The sequence below is a fragment of the Camelina sativa genome, chromosome 20 (genome assembly GCF_030686135.1).
Source record: "Camelina sativa cultivar CO46 ecotype springtype chromosome 20, ASM3068613v1".
Taxonomy (NCBI): Eukaryota; Viridiplantae; Streptophyta; class Magnoliopsida; order Brassicales; family Brassicaceae; genus Camelina; species Camelina sativa.
The window spans coordinates 21,733,675-21,748,594 of record NC_141899.1 but is presented as its reverse complement, the minus strand read 5'-3'; the positions used below and the strand labels follow the sequence as shown (position 1 = coordinate 21,748,594).

The following is a 14,920-nucleotide window of genomic DNA, read 5'->3' as shown; positions in this document are numbered from 1 at the left end:
TTGATCCTAAACTGATTTGCTGGAAAACACAAAAAAAAACTTATATCCTGAGTCTCGTCGGAGCCGAAAGAAGTGTCGGATCTGTCTCCACCATTGTTCTCCATAAACTTCTCTCCAGGATATAATAACCCCCTTTATCATCTCAAAGGTGTGATCACTGCGTCTTTGCCTACTCCGCTAGGACCACTGACGACGATGATGATCTAGTTCGGCGGTGGGATGATTGGATCGACGGTGAATGAAGAACCTAATTGAAACTCGAGGGAACGAAGCGATTCGGGTTTGGTGGGAGATTGAATTGGAGACGACGAATTAGGGTTATCGGGGATATGGGTATCGGTCATTTTCAAGGAGGAGTAAGAGTGACGGAGAGGTTTGGGAAAAGAGCGGGAGATGAAGAAGATGGGTTTGTTGGGGAAGATGATGGAGCGAGAGAAAGAAGAAGAACAGAGCTTTCGAAACATTTGGGGATTAAAAGGAGCCACCGATGATGTTCTCGTCCCGTCTCGATGCTTTGCCGCGGTATTGAAGACTCTACTGCAACCTTATGAATTTGCTTATGATTTAAATTGAAGTTTGTTTTGAGGTGATGAGAATGCAAATTGCTTTTGTGTGGATGTAGATTACATTGGAAGCAACTCATTATGGACCAAATAACTAACAAGCCAACAATGTTCTTGGAGATTGGTGAGAGCTCTCTGCTTTGTTCCTTTTTTCTGAATTGAAAAGCTCTATGCTTTCTTGAAAAGAACTTGCTTGTGTTGTTTTACATAATTGTCTTCGTAGAGAATGTCGTTCAGACTTGTTTGAAGATGTGACTAATGAGGAGGGAACTGCCGTTGATGATGAGAACCATGAAGAAGAACAGCTTCATGGTACTCAAGACCAACAAAGAGTCATTGCTAATAACTGTAGAGCAACTATAGCGGAAAACATGTGGATAGATGTTATGAATATGGGATCATGATACAGTACCAGTGTGCTTTATATTAGATTGTCTTCATTCTTACCATTGATTTTTTTTTAAGACGTTGAAATTTCAGAGCTCTGTTTCATTTGATTTTTTCTGTCGCTGCAATATGAAGACTCATTTTTTTAAGATTTGAAGGGCATGTCTGTTCTTTGTCTCCTCCACCTCTCCTTCTTCTTCTCCTTCTATCTGTCTCTTCATTTTCATTTTGTTCTTTCTGTTCGCCATTTGGTCTTCCACAATCGGACCCACCAAATTCTTTGTTTAGGGAATCTTGAAATTTTTGTATAAGAACCGTTTCGGAGGAAGAAGAAAAAGAAACAGAGCAAAAGACAGAGAGATATAACAATGGAGATGAAGAGAGACATTAGAGTGGAGAAGAAGTAGGAGGAGGAAGACAACATGTGTACTTCGTTGTTAACTGCAGTTGTTGTTCTCTCCATGGCTTGTCTTAAACATTTCTCTTTTGTATCGTATTTGATTGAGCAATGGCGTTCTTTGGTCTTTCTTCTACTCAACGTTGTCCTCTTAGCAGTTTACTTCACCTCAACTCGTCCTAGCTCCATTGAGACTCATGACTTGATCAAGAGTCATCAAGGAGGCTGTAGATTGAGAATGCTGCGAGGAAAGAAGGATAAGATTAAGAAGAAAAATACAAGGATGTGGAGGAACCAGCTTGTTCTGACCAAGATTTCTTTAGTTGTTGAGCCAAGAGAAGTGATAAAGAAGTGTGTTTTAGTGGAGGAGACGAAAAGGGTTTGTCCTGAAATGAAGGAAACTGTTACAGATTGCTTGTTTTACAAGAAGGAAGTAGACCTTAATGGAGAGGAAGATGAATTCGAGCGAGGGAGGTTATCCACTGGGTTTTATAATTAACGACATTTTGCTCTTTTTTTTTTTTCCTTTTTAAATATCAAAATCACCTAAAATTCAATAATCAAATCTCAACAAATCTGAAAACCCAAATCATACCAAATCCTAAAATCCCAAATTTAATAACCAAATCTCCTAAAATTACACTCAAATCTCCTAAAATTCTGAAATATTAAAATCCCAGCAAATCTCCTAAAATTCCCCTTAGACTGCAAATGTAATATTTTTTACAAAAAAAAAAAGAAAAAAAAAAAAGAGAAGAGAAGAGATTGATTTCGAGAATGGGTCATTTAGCTGAATAACCAAATTTACAAATTTAATTAAGAATATAGCATACTAATTGAAAAAATTGGAAGAATAGGATTAGGGGTAGATAGAATTACCATTTTGGTGTTCTGACTATTTGGGAGGTGGAGGCCAGTGGTCGGAGGCCGGCGGCCGGTGGTGGCTGGAGGTGGCTGGAGGTCGCCGGAGGTCGGAGATGGTCGGAATTCGCCGGAAATCGGCCAAAGTTTGCTGGAAATCACCGGTGGTCGACCGGAGCTCGCCGGTAGTCGGCCGGAGATCGCCGGTGGTCGGCCGGAGCTTGCCGGTGGTCGGCCGGAGCTCACCAGTGGTCGGCCAAAGCTCGCCGGTGGTCGGCCGGAGCTCACCGGTGGTCGGCCGGAGCTCGCCGGTGGTCGGTCGGAGGTCAGCGGTGGTGGTGGTTAGGGAAAAACTAAACCCTAAGATACTACATTGTGAACCCTAAGGAATAGTGATAAAGAGGTGGAGATGGTGGTGAAGTGGTGGGGGTGGTGCCTTGGTGGTGATGGAAAAGAGATAAAGATGGTGGTGATGGGAAGGGTATAGTAGTATATATTATAGTTATACACTCTATATCACTTTTTATTGGTTAGAGTAGTTAGTCTTTAAATTATAATTTTTTTGTTGGTTATACCATGCAATTCCCCTTCGAGAATCAATCATAATAAATTTCTAATGCACCATGCAATAGATCTTATCTAAGCACAGAGCACCATGCAATAAATTTCAAATGCACCATACAACAAATAAATATTTAGGAAACGTGTGATATCTCCTTTTTTTTATTTTGATTTTTTTAAGAAAATATCTTTGCATTGGTTTAAATGTGGCAGAAGTGCTTACTATTTTCTTTTAACATCAAAACTAGAGATTGGACCCGCACGTACGTGCGGGGTTAATTTTAAAGAATTAAGTTTGCAATTAGGTTTGAACTATGCAGAATTACATTTGTAAACATATTTGTTAAAAATGCTATTAACATTCATAATCCAACTTTGTGCCAATTTATTTCCAGTTTGATTTAGAAAAGAGGATGATTAGATTTAAGTACACTAAAAAGTAGTAAGAGAAAGATAGTATGTCTGTTTCGGGAACCCGTCCCGTCCCATATATGGTATGTCATGTTTTTTATCTTATAACCGTAGTTTTAATAATATTTTATCAATTTGAGATTGTATATTTTAGTCCAACAAATAAGGAAGTAGGTAAATGATTCGCATTCACATAACATTTTATTTGTAAATATAATTATTTGGTATAGCATTTATAACATAAACTTATATTGATTTACTTTCATCAAATTTTTAAACGTTTGAAATAATAACCGCTTCACCATAAATTTTGGATTCACATGAAATTTAATTTAACTATCCAAATTTTATAATCCCATGTCGATAAATTTATTTCTTGTTCTTTTATTTCTATGAAAAATAGTTTATATAATGTTTTTTACAAAAAGATTATTTGTTCCCGTCTCTTATTCGATCTTCCCTATACATTAGTATTTTAATTAATTATGTATTAATAAAACTCAAATTATTTTAGGGTTAATTTCTGTAAACTAAACTTATAGATCAACCCGCACTTTTGTGCAGGGTTTTTTATTTATTTTTAAATTGTTTGTATTTTATTAAAAATAGTAAGAAGACCTATAATATATAAATTTTGACAGAAAATATAATTTTGTCTAATTTAATTCAACCCAAAGTCTTTAGGGGCCATAATTGTTGAAGTCCATTATATTTTTAGATGGATCTTATGTTGAAAATTATATAAGCCACATTCTTTGTTTTGGGTGAAGTTATGATTATATCGTCAATTAATTTGGATCAAATTCAATGTTTACACGTTGTCTTCATATGATCATTGTCATCTCCACTAATATCGTCAATTAATTTGGATGTTCAGACGATAATCCTCAAATAATAGGGCCATTTCCATGCTACAACACAGGGGAATATTTATAGATACATACGACTCATGACGGATTGGAATATGTTACATAATGTATTTAGATAAAATAATATAAGAAAAAAGCAAGTATAGTAAATAGTAATAGAATGAGTGTGATATAAGAAAATAAATAATCAGCACGGCAATATTAATATATACAGATAATCCATAACGGATTGGATACACTATTCATTTTCATTTCACTATAATTTGATCAATCAGGGAGAGTATCATACTTTTGTAATATGTTTGGAGAAAATAAAAGAAGAAAAACAATCGATTAAATGATATTATAATAAGTATTGATAAAATAAAAAATTTTAAAATTTTTTTAAAGTAATATTATTATTTGTTCGGTAAAAATAATATAATGAGTCAAAACAGTATATGTAATTCAGTTTGATTATGTAGAAGTAATAAAAAAAAAATTCTAAGTTGTAAAGAATGCATACATAATAATTACACATTCACAATGAATGTTTCGACAGACTGACCCAAAGTAGGTTATATTAAGAGAAATTACCTAGAATATTACATAAAAGTAGATTTATTACTAGACTAACACGTTGAGATTTTCGACTTACTCAAATAACACATAAAAGTTTGATTATTACTTCTAAACCAGAGTTGTGTGTTTTATTACGGTTTATGCCATTTATAATTAAATTTGGTCTGAAAAAAAACTTGAGATCTTAGGGCATCCTTAATGGGAGAACTTTTTTTCATGTTCTTAGATTAAATATATAGTGAAAATAATCTAAGATCAGTTGTTAAGATCATAGGTAAAAAAAATGGGGAACTAATTATGGTGTTCTTAGAATAAAAATGTGATTAACCTTCAATCACAAATGTGATTAACATTACAAAATTTGGTTATGAAATGTGATTGTTACTACAAGATTCAACATTATCCGATTGCTACCCACAATTTCAAACACAGAATAAACCATCAGGAGCTCCGAGAGTATCACTTTCAAAGAACAACAGACACCTCTTGCTTGTTTTTTCTTCATAGTTTTGGTGCCTGAACGTTTCCTGCTCTGCTTCATGGGTTTGGATTTCCTCACAGGCACAGGCTGCTTTGATGAGGCTCTGGCCGTGGAACCCGATTCTGTTGATTGGGTCTTTTCCTTGTGAACAGGCTTTTCCTCTTCATGAGATATCTCTCTTGTGTTGGTAGAAGGACCCACGGTGCAAACAATCTTTGTCTTCCTCCTTACTGTCGGCTTCGACCACATCCCTACCGATGTATCACCAAACTGCTGCATCTCCAACAACCTCTCCAGCTGCTCCTCTCTCTAAATCCACATTGAACCAAAACAAAACAAAAAGGAAAAATATATAATCAGCTCACAAAATAATCCATGCACATATGAAATCTACACAAAGCATCAAAACATTCTCAGTAAAACCTAAACCATAGACTTAAAGCTGTCTCATTCAACATCAATTCGAAATAGATAGTTATTAGTGAAAAAAAACAAATTGAAAGACAAAACCCAACACCCAGAAAGACAAAACACATAGCCACATTCAAAAACCATTGTCAATACCAAAAAGCATACTAAGGCTTATTACACATACGTTAGGCACATCCTCAGGAGAAACAGGAATCACTTCAGTCTCAACACGACGCACCACTGATTCACCCAAAAACAAGTAAAGAGAATCTAGCAAAAGTTTGTGTGTGTGCATCAAAAACCAAAATCCACAGGGAGAAGACATGAAAATCCAACACGCAGGGACATGGTCTTTGTTGCTTTAGCCATTTTCTCACCAAACAAGAAATGCCAAGCGAGTAAAACAAGTCCTAACCATAAGCAATTCTGCACAACTAACCTACCACAGATCAAAACTACCTTCGATTTTAACTTTCTTGCAATATCTTCAAGAGGCTGAGCAAGTTTCTGAAAATCATCAGCCTTGGAGAAGAGCATAACCTAACAAAGGATGAAAAAAAACAGAATTATGATTAAAACATTACCAAAAGCAAACAACGGTAGAACCAAAAACGAGTAGCAGATACTAAACCGAAACCTAATTCAATCATAGATAAGCTCAATATAATCGTATAATGATTAATCCCAAATCCTATACTAAACCTAATTCAAAGATTAAAAGAGGAAACAACTGTGACAAACCTTCTCTGTATGACCGGAGATTTGCCCGACAAAGGAGAGGCGGAGACAAAGGCGTTTCGATTTTGATTTTGGTTTCGATTGAGATTTTGGTTTCGATATGCCAAAAGCCCGACAAAGGAAACGATGGAGACAACGATGGAGACAACGACGGAGACAAAGACGGAATAGGACGGAAATAGCTTCTCTCCTTTCGATTTTGGTGTTTCAATTGCCGGAAAACAAAGCTTCGGCGGCGACTATGGCGAGAAAACAAACTCTAGACACGATTTCGATGGAATGAGAGAAATGAAAATATTTCCTTCTCATTTTTCTTTCGACCAATCAGAAGAGAGGAAGAATGTTAGAACGGGCTGAAGATCAGTTCTGAACCAAGATCAATATTTTTGATCTAAGCCCACTATTCAATTTTTTTAATATATAATTGGGCTTAGAACAGAAGAAAAGTTATCCCGTTAAGGATGGCCTTATGCTCTTGCTCTTGTTACCATGTTTTTGTTTTTATTTTTCTTTGAATCGATGTTTGTTTGATTTTTTGTCAAATCCTCCATTACTCTAATTCTGCAAGAAAAGAATGGTCTGTTGGATAAATTGCCTTACGATGCAAGAAAAGAAGCTTCACTTCTCCACCAAATAAAGTTTCAATTTTTTTTCTTTTAGGGTTTCCTCTCTCTCTTATTTTGGGAGATTTCAATCGGAAGAGAGATTTCAAAAAGATGCTAGATTTCAGTCGAGTCTAGAAAGAGCTTCAAGATTGCAGCAGAGACAACGATTCTTCGGGTATCCGGGTCAGCCCGAAAGCCGATAATCTCCCCCGACTCACCGGAACCATTCCTGGTCCAATCGGTACTCCTTAGGAAGGCGGAACTTTTCATATCAATATCACCATGCCAGGTCTGATCCAAATTCTCCTACTTTAAGGCTCTTTGATTGTGAAAATTCCAATACCCAGAATTTAGTTTTTGGGGATTGTGAAGTTATGGGATTCACTTAATTTTGTTTCGATTGGTGTAGGAGTTGAGATTTTAGGGTTTATGGGTGTTTGATTTGTATTGGGTTATGTTCATAATCAATCTTTTTTTGGTAATATTTAGATAACATAAATATTCAGAATCGATTCAGAATCGATTCAGAATCATGTTATCTAAATTGTACCTAGTTGAACATGATTCGCTTATCTTTTTTTGTCCTTATGGATTGAATTGTACATCTGATCTCAAAGTAAATTTTTTCTAGTGGTTGGTTCTGTTCCTTTTTCTCGTCCTGATCGTGTTTCTTCTCCTAAAGCTCCAGAATTTGGTCTTGAAGATCTCAAAAGGCTCTTCCTTTTTCATATTTCTTCTATCCAGAGATGTAAGTTGCTACTAGCTTCTGCCTTAACTATCTGAATCTTTTTTTTTATCGATCCAAATAGTCAAATATTCGCATCTGGGGTCAAATCGATTCAAACCCTTGTTTTAAATCGATTCTGAATCATGTTCAAGTTTATGAGAATGGATTGGTTCAAGCTAAGCTCCTTTCTTTGATTTTGATTGCTGAGTAGTGTTTTTTTTTTTTTTTGAGTTGATTAAGTCCATTGTGAATCTTGTGCACGTTTATGAGGTAGAGATTAGATTGTGTAGGATTCTGATTTGGTCAAGCTAGGTTCTTTCTTGATTCTGTTTTGTTGAGTAGGTCAACTCTGAATCTTGTACAAGTCAATGAGCTAGAAAACGGATTGTACAAGATTATGAATTGTTCAAGCTAGCTTCTTCTTTTTATCTGGGTTTTGGAGACAAGAGTGATATAAGTAATAACTATCTATGTTGTTGTTTTTGGCCGAAAGAGATGGGTACATACCTAAGTTCTCCAAAAACTGATAAGTTATCAGAAGATGGTGAGAATGATAAGCTTGGATATGGTTTAACGTCTATGCAAGGTTGGCGTGCTACCATGGAAGATGCAGTGAGTCAATAACTATTTGCTTCTTTTTGAACTTATGAAACCATCTAAGTTGAAACCTTGGATCTGTGTACCTGACTCTCTTGATTGTAACTGGTTTGATTTGACTAGCATGCAAAAATTCTTGATTTGGATAATAAGACATCTTTCTTCGGTGTGTACAATGGCCATGGAGGTTAGCAAATACTGTTTATGCTCTGAAGACAGCGCTTGTTTCAGTCCAGGCATTACTCTCTGCATCTGAGCCCAAATACCCTCAAGATGCTGTTGTAGCTGAATTTCGCAAGTCATTCTCTGCGGTGGCTCAGCCAGGTCCAGCGGTGGTCGCGTTGCAAGGGTGGCGGTTAGGGTTCGTCCAAATTCTTAGATCTGTTCACGGTTCGGTTCCCAAGCATTTCTTCTTCAGGTTTTTATTTTTATTTTCTTGCTTATCCGCCAACCATCTTTATTATGCTCCTGGTATGTGTCACAGACTCACAGTTTCAGTCTATTGGTACTTCTAGTTAGAAATACTCGTCCTCTAAACTGATTAATTTGTGTTTCGTCTGATACATATAACTAGCTAGATGAATTTGTTTGATAAGAAATTAGGTTTATTTTGTTTTACTCTCTCTTTGTTACATTACGAGCTCTATATTATATTTGCTTGTGTTGTTTTGGCTGGAGGAATTACTTATTTTTTTTTTTAAACCCACTTACATATATGAATATGTGTTCTTGTGATTATGAGAATATGTTGAATGTGGGTACATAATTTCTTATCTTCTAATTGAAATGGGTATAAGAAAGGTTGAGACTTTTAGACAATTAGACTTAGTATAGACCACTCTGCTTCAGCTTTGTTTGAGATGTGTGTGTTTTGTTGATTTAAAGTGATTGGTTTTTTTTTTTTCATGATGTTTGCAGACACCTGAATATGGAATTAAGACTAACGAGGTAAAGGAGAGAATGATCTTGTTGTTGTTAGTTTATATAGCTTGAAGGAACCTTTTGTTGTTGTTTTGTGGTGATGTATGATTGATTTATGTATTCTTATGAGGTGAATTCGAGAGGAATTGAGATCTTTTCCAAAAGCGGGCTTCTCCTGGTACTCAAACTCAATACGTCTTTGCAGTGAACGCTGAGAAAATGATGTAATAGGTCCAAAATTCATGTTTTCTTTCTGAAATTTCTTGGGGTGCAGGAGTTCACACGAAGGAGTTATCCAAATTATAAATCGGGTGATTCCTAGCTTACCTAATTTGGACCTACACGGATTCATTGGAGGATTCCGACAAGAGCAGAAGGAGTTAAGCTTCGAAGTTAATTTTCATAAAATCTTGACTCAACATACACTCACGACTTCCATGGGGTCAATGGGTGTGGGTTTAGTATTTGCTATTACTGGTTATCTTGAAACTTGACTGTATTTATATTTTGGCAGTCTAAAGAGGGCAAAGAGAAGGCGACTTAGTGAGGAAGCTAAGGAAGCTCACGTTGAAGACATTTCATCAACTGCACCTTCTGCAAGCCAACTCTGATTCTAGGACTAATTAGAGATGAATTGATATTTTGGGATTTTATAACCTATGAAACTATTGGTTAGGTTATTTTTTTGGATGTAACCCTCTGATATTTTGTCTACGTTTAATCTAGATAACAATCAGTTGTTAACTGTTTGGTTTATCGTCTTTTTATCCTTTTAACTGCACTTTCTGTACCCATTATGGAGTTAAAAAAAAAAAATATTGTATACTATTGTAAAATAACATCTTAAGGTATTTGATGTAGAGATGTTTGAGAAAAAGGATCAAAGGATGGAGAAATAGTAGAGATGTTTGAGAAAAGAATGGGTGAGCTTAATGAAGTGATATATGGGAAATAATATCTACTTAGAAGCTATAATGAGTAGAAAGATAGAGCCTTTGCAGATTTGTTTGGTTGTAATTAATAGAATTTTAGGGTGATTTGTTGGGTTGTAGTTAATAGAATTTTAAGGTGAATGTGAGGTTTTTATGTACAACTAGATTACTTAGGTACAATTGAGAAAATTTCAGTATAACTTGAACTACTTGGTGCAACTGTACTAGAGCTATTAAAATAAGTTTAAATATGGATCATGTGAAAACGAAAAAAATAGATTTTTTTGCGGCGGATATTCATTTTAAATCATCACACGTGTGGTAAAATGAACCAAAGACAACAGGATATTAGTAAAAAATTATTTGGTATACACATAATTATACATAGTTGTCCAGTTGTACTCTCATATTCATAGTTGAACTTTTGCATTTTTTCGTATTTCCAGTTGGACTATAATATAAATTATTAATTAGCAGTTGACCACAAGATTTATCAGTATTAATTAGCATATACAAGGTTTTCATAACACAATGTTCATAAAATGTTGGGTTTCACCTCTTTTGCTTCATTTGAGGTGATCACTTACTAAGTTCTCCTTATACTTTAAAGAGTGTTTTATGTGAAAACGTTAGTATATATTAGAAAGTGATAAATTCTTGTATTGTTCATTAAACATGGTTATTTAATAGTTCAATATGTAAAGAAATTCTTATAAACCTCAATTATCATTTTCATATTTTAAATATAAATGTAAATCTAAATATATATTTAGTTGTACCTAGTTGAACTGAGTATTATATATTTATGTTATCTAAATATTACCCTCTATAGTTAAAATGTAATTTTGTGTGGTTATTATTCATTACCTCTCAGAAATATAATAAATAAATAAACAATTACGAATTACATAGGTTGTTATAGTGACATCTCTTACTTTTTCTAGTAACATCTCTTACTTGTTCCATTTCCGGTGAACAACAATGACAATATTAGCTAGGGTTGCAGAAGAAGATATGTTGAAGATAACTACAAAATTAAAATAATATCGTTCATTAAAACGGATTTATGGACACTAAGCAAAAAAACGTTATGTATGTACACTAAACTCAAGAACGTTATGTACGTATGCGTTCATATGTACGTACACGTTTATATGTACGTACACGTTCGATTTTAGGTTTAATGAACCCGAAATTACCAGAATATCCTCGTCTTCTACCTCTAACATACGACTGAAAACCCTCATTTTCCCTGCCTCACTTTATTTTTTCACGACTTATGTATATTTTTTTGGTTTCACTTGTAGGGTTTTTACTCAACTATTATAGATTTTCGTCTCAACATCTGATTTCTACATTAAAAACCTATAAAAAGTGAGTTATATAGATTTACGAAACGATATCTTGCTCTTCCATGGATGAACCCAGAGGAAAGATTTTCGAAACTGAGTAGGAAAAAAACGTTTGCTCCGGCCGACAAACAGAACACGATTGATGAATCTGCTACAAACTTTATTACATGAACACCATTAATCGGAAGAACAGCAAACCTGTTTAGATCTTCCTCCAATAAGTCTATCGCAACGCTAGACTGTCTTTGCCAGCTCAAACAAATTCATGTTATTCTGGTAAGACTTTACAGCTGTCAATCTTGCGTACTAAATCTACCACGGACAAGAAGCCTACCACAACATTACGAAAACTATTTCAAAAAACAAACAAAGTATACCAAAAATATCTGTAACGAGAGAAGGCTGTCGAATAAATCTGTCGCAACAGCCCATTAGTCTACCATAAATATCTTCCCACCCTTTTATGTTTGTCGCTACACGCGCTAAAAACATAAGTCTATCATCAAAGGGAAATTCCTCTACCAACTTAATCTAACGAATCGATTTCATATACGTCGACCGATAAGTGTACCAACATTACAACTAAGTGTACCATCTACGTCCACGGTTAAGTGTACCAGCACTACAACTAAGTGTACCAAAAATATCTGATGTACACCTTTAATCAGTCCACGTGTATAAATCTACCATCAAAGGATCGGTAGACTTAGTCCCAACTTCCAATGTTTTTTTTTTCTAATGGCATTAGCCGTAATTACGTTTTTTCCCAACACTAGTTTCAGGGGTAGTATAGGTACAATGTGTTAGTCTAGTAATTACAAACAATTGTATGTTACTTTTGTAATAAGGAAGCTTTTATGCAATATTCTAGTAACTCACCCTTATATTAATGACAAATTTTAAATATGTAATAATACCAAGATGGATATATTGTTTACATGTTCTAACATGTTGCAAAATTACATATATCTCTATAAAAATGTATATGATCACATCAGTCTCTAAAACTTAAATTAGCATAATGTATGATGAAAAAAAATATGATAAGAGAGAGGAAGAGAGTGTGTTACCAACGTTAAATTAAAAGTATTGACATAAATCTATATACTTATTTAAGCAACCCTTTAAACAAATAACCCTACTCCATGTAAAATATTACACAAAATGCCACTGTATTTTAATATAAAATATAATAACAGAATCTTAATATTAATTTGTTGTAAACTGAAAATGATTATCCAAAAAAATAATAATTATTAATTTATTAGATTACAAAAAATCATTAATAAAATAATTTCGAAATTATTTAATAAATTAATAATAAAATTATTTCAAAATTATGTAATAAAATAATTAAACAGATTCTATTTATTGTTTCAGAAATCTTAGGAAACAATAACAAACTATTTAGAAAATTATAAAACTTAAATTTATTTATAAAACTAAGATTAAATATTTACATATCTAAATCATTTAATAATAACAAATATATATTAAAATTAGGATACAACATTGTTTATATTTTTAAAATATATCTATATACTTATTTAAGCTATGTTGTTAAAAATTTAACCAGTTCTGATGTGACATATTACGAAAATGCGATTATATTTTAATTATTCTAATAACTAAAAAAAAAAAGTTTAGATTTGTTAACAAAATAATAAAACTCTATTTATTGTTTCATAAATCTTAGGAAATAATAACAAACTATTTAATTGGCTAAAACTTAATTGTTTATACACAATATTCACTATATAAACAATACTAAGTGTATAATATTGATAATATACATAACCTAATTGTAATTTTCACCTATAAAATTAATATACAACATGTTATACCAATAACTTCAATTGGTAAATTTGGTATATTAAGATCTCTAAACACGATCACATCAATTTGTAATACCAAATCACGGGTCAATACATGTTTGATTTTTTTGGCTTTACCGAATGTATAATTAACGAATTTGATATTGCACCAAACCAAAATAGTAGTACCAACTACGGGTTATCAGAGTATGACCTTAAGTAAATTAAATATATGATTTTATGAAATGTATAAAATTAATAATTTTTCTACAATTTTTTTGTAACAAACAAATCCAAATTTACATAAATATTTCCTCACGCTAGTAACATTATTCTACAGAATATTAACGTGTATTTATGAGTCGGGTAATAAAACGGGTAATGAGATGCTCAAAAATTAAATTAATATCCGATACTCGATCATTATTCATGGATAATATAATTATTATACCCTTCACTCGACCCTAAAGCTGCATGTACCTTCTTCCGGGACAGATTCAAACCGAAAAATGGGTCCAATACGGGTATCGGTAATAGTTTCCAGGCCTACATATTAGTTGTTTAATATGAATCAAAATTCACCATATAATACTATATTATATAACATGTAAATGAATGATACAACATAAACATAATATTAACAAATAACAAAATAAAAAAAAAATTTCCGCGCTACCAGCGCGGGTTATTATTATCTAGTTTGCCTTTATTTATAAGGAGAAGAAGTGTGTCCAACACTTTTAGCTAAAAAAGCTTAACAAAATATTTGATATCACCATTCAATATCTTAAATGTTTGTCAAAATCTATTTATGGTTTTTTCCAAATTCAAAAAGAATTCTTTGTAGATATACATGATTGCTGTAATTAATGATTAATTACGTTAATATTATCAGATTTCTCTGTTTTTTAGGTAATTTAAATTGATAAAGATAATAGAAAGTCCCGGAATATCTTTTCATATTTTTTATTCTCATTAATCTTTTCATTTTCTATAAATTGATGATAAATGTTTTCATATAATTATAGTGTTTTCGTTTTGTATAGCTATATAAATTTAAAAATTATTTTTCATATTTTACGAAATATTTAATTAATTTCAACTAATTAGCATCTCTCATCAATTTAAGTTATCATTTTAAAAGAGATTTAATGTCATGTTTTAATTTGTAATCGTGTTTTTTAAAAAATTGTATAAATCTATAACTTTAATTAATATTTGTTAAAGATTGAGATCTCTTATACTTAATCATTAATATAGTTTCATAAAATATTTGAATTTATTATTTATACTGAATATAATTTCATAAAATATAGGAATGTATTATTTATAGTTAATATAGCTTCCTAAAATACTGGAATAATTTGAATCAAATTTAACACATGACTAACTGGTTTTAGAAAACTATAAATGTTTAATATTTAATTTGAAAGCTTAATATTTTCGAAATTAATTATTTATGGGTTATAACCATATCCAAAATTAGATCTCAAATCTAAGTGTCCATCGTTATAACCAATTATGAAAAAAGTTAATTATTTATTTCTTTAAAAACTGTTACCATTAGTTTAGGAAAAAAAATTTCTTTTTTTTCAATTATGTATGTAAGTGGGTCTGTTTGGCAACATGAATATATATTATGTTTTTTTCTTTTTTTTTAGCTCTCCCCAATTAATAGTATAGATAACATTTGCAGACTATGCATCATGCATGCTGATGTTGTACCATAAGT

At 32.7% G+C, this 14,920-nt stretch overlaps 1 long non-coding RNA gene and 1 pseudogene across 10 annotated transcripts; both read left to right on the top strand.

Moving 5' to 3' along the window:
* Positions 1–1,318: 1,318 nt before the first annotated feature.
* Positions 1,319–2,554, top strand: LOC104772653 (uncharacterized; annotated as a pseudogene).
* A 4,104-nt stretch (positions 2,555–6,658) lies between these two features.
* LOC104771225 (uncharacterized) lies at positions 6,659–9,834 on the top strand. 10 transcript variants are annotated; one of them, XR_015592717.1, is made up of 8 exons: positions 6,659–7,134; positions 7,528–7,593; positions 8,066–8,184; positions 8,293–8,559; positions 9,088–9,117; positions 9,221–9,268; positions 9,365–9,482; positions 9,605–9,834. It is a non-coding gene; the product is annotated as an uncharacterized LOC104771225 (long non-coding RNA). The 10 variants fall into 10 exon arrangements; XR_015592709.1 differs by having other exon boundaries at positions 8,293–8,587; positions 9,365–9,469; XR_015592714.1 differs by having other exon boundaries at positions 8,293–8,587.
* The last annotated feature ends 5,086 nt before the right edge of the window (positions 9,835–14,920 follow it).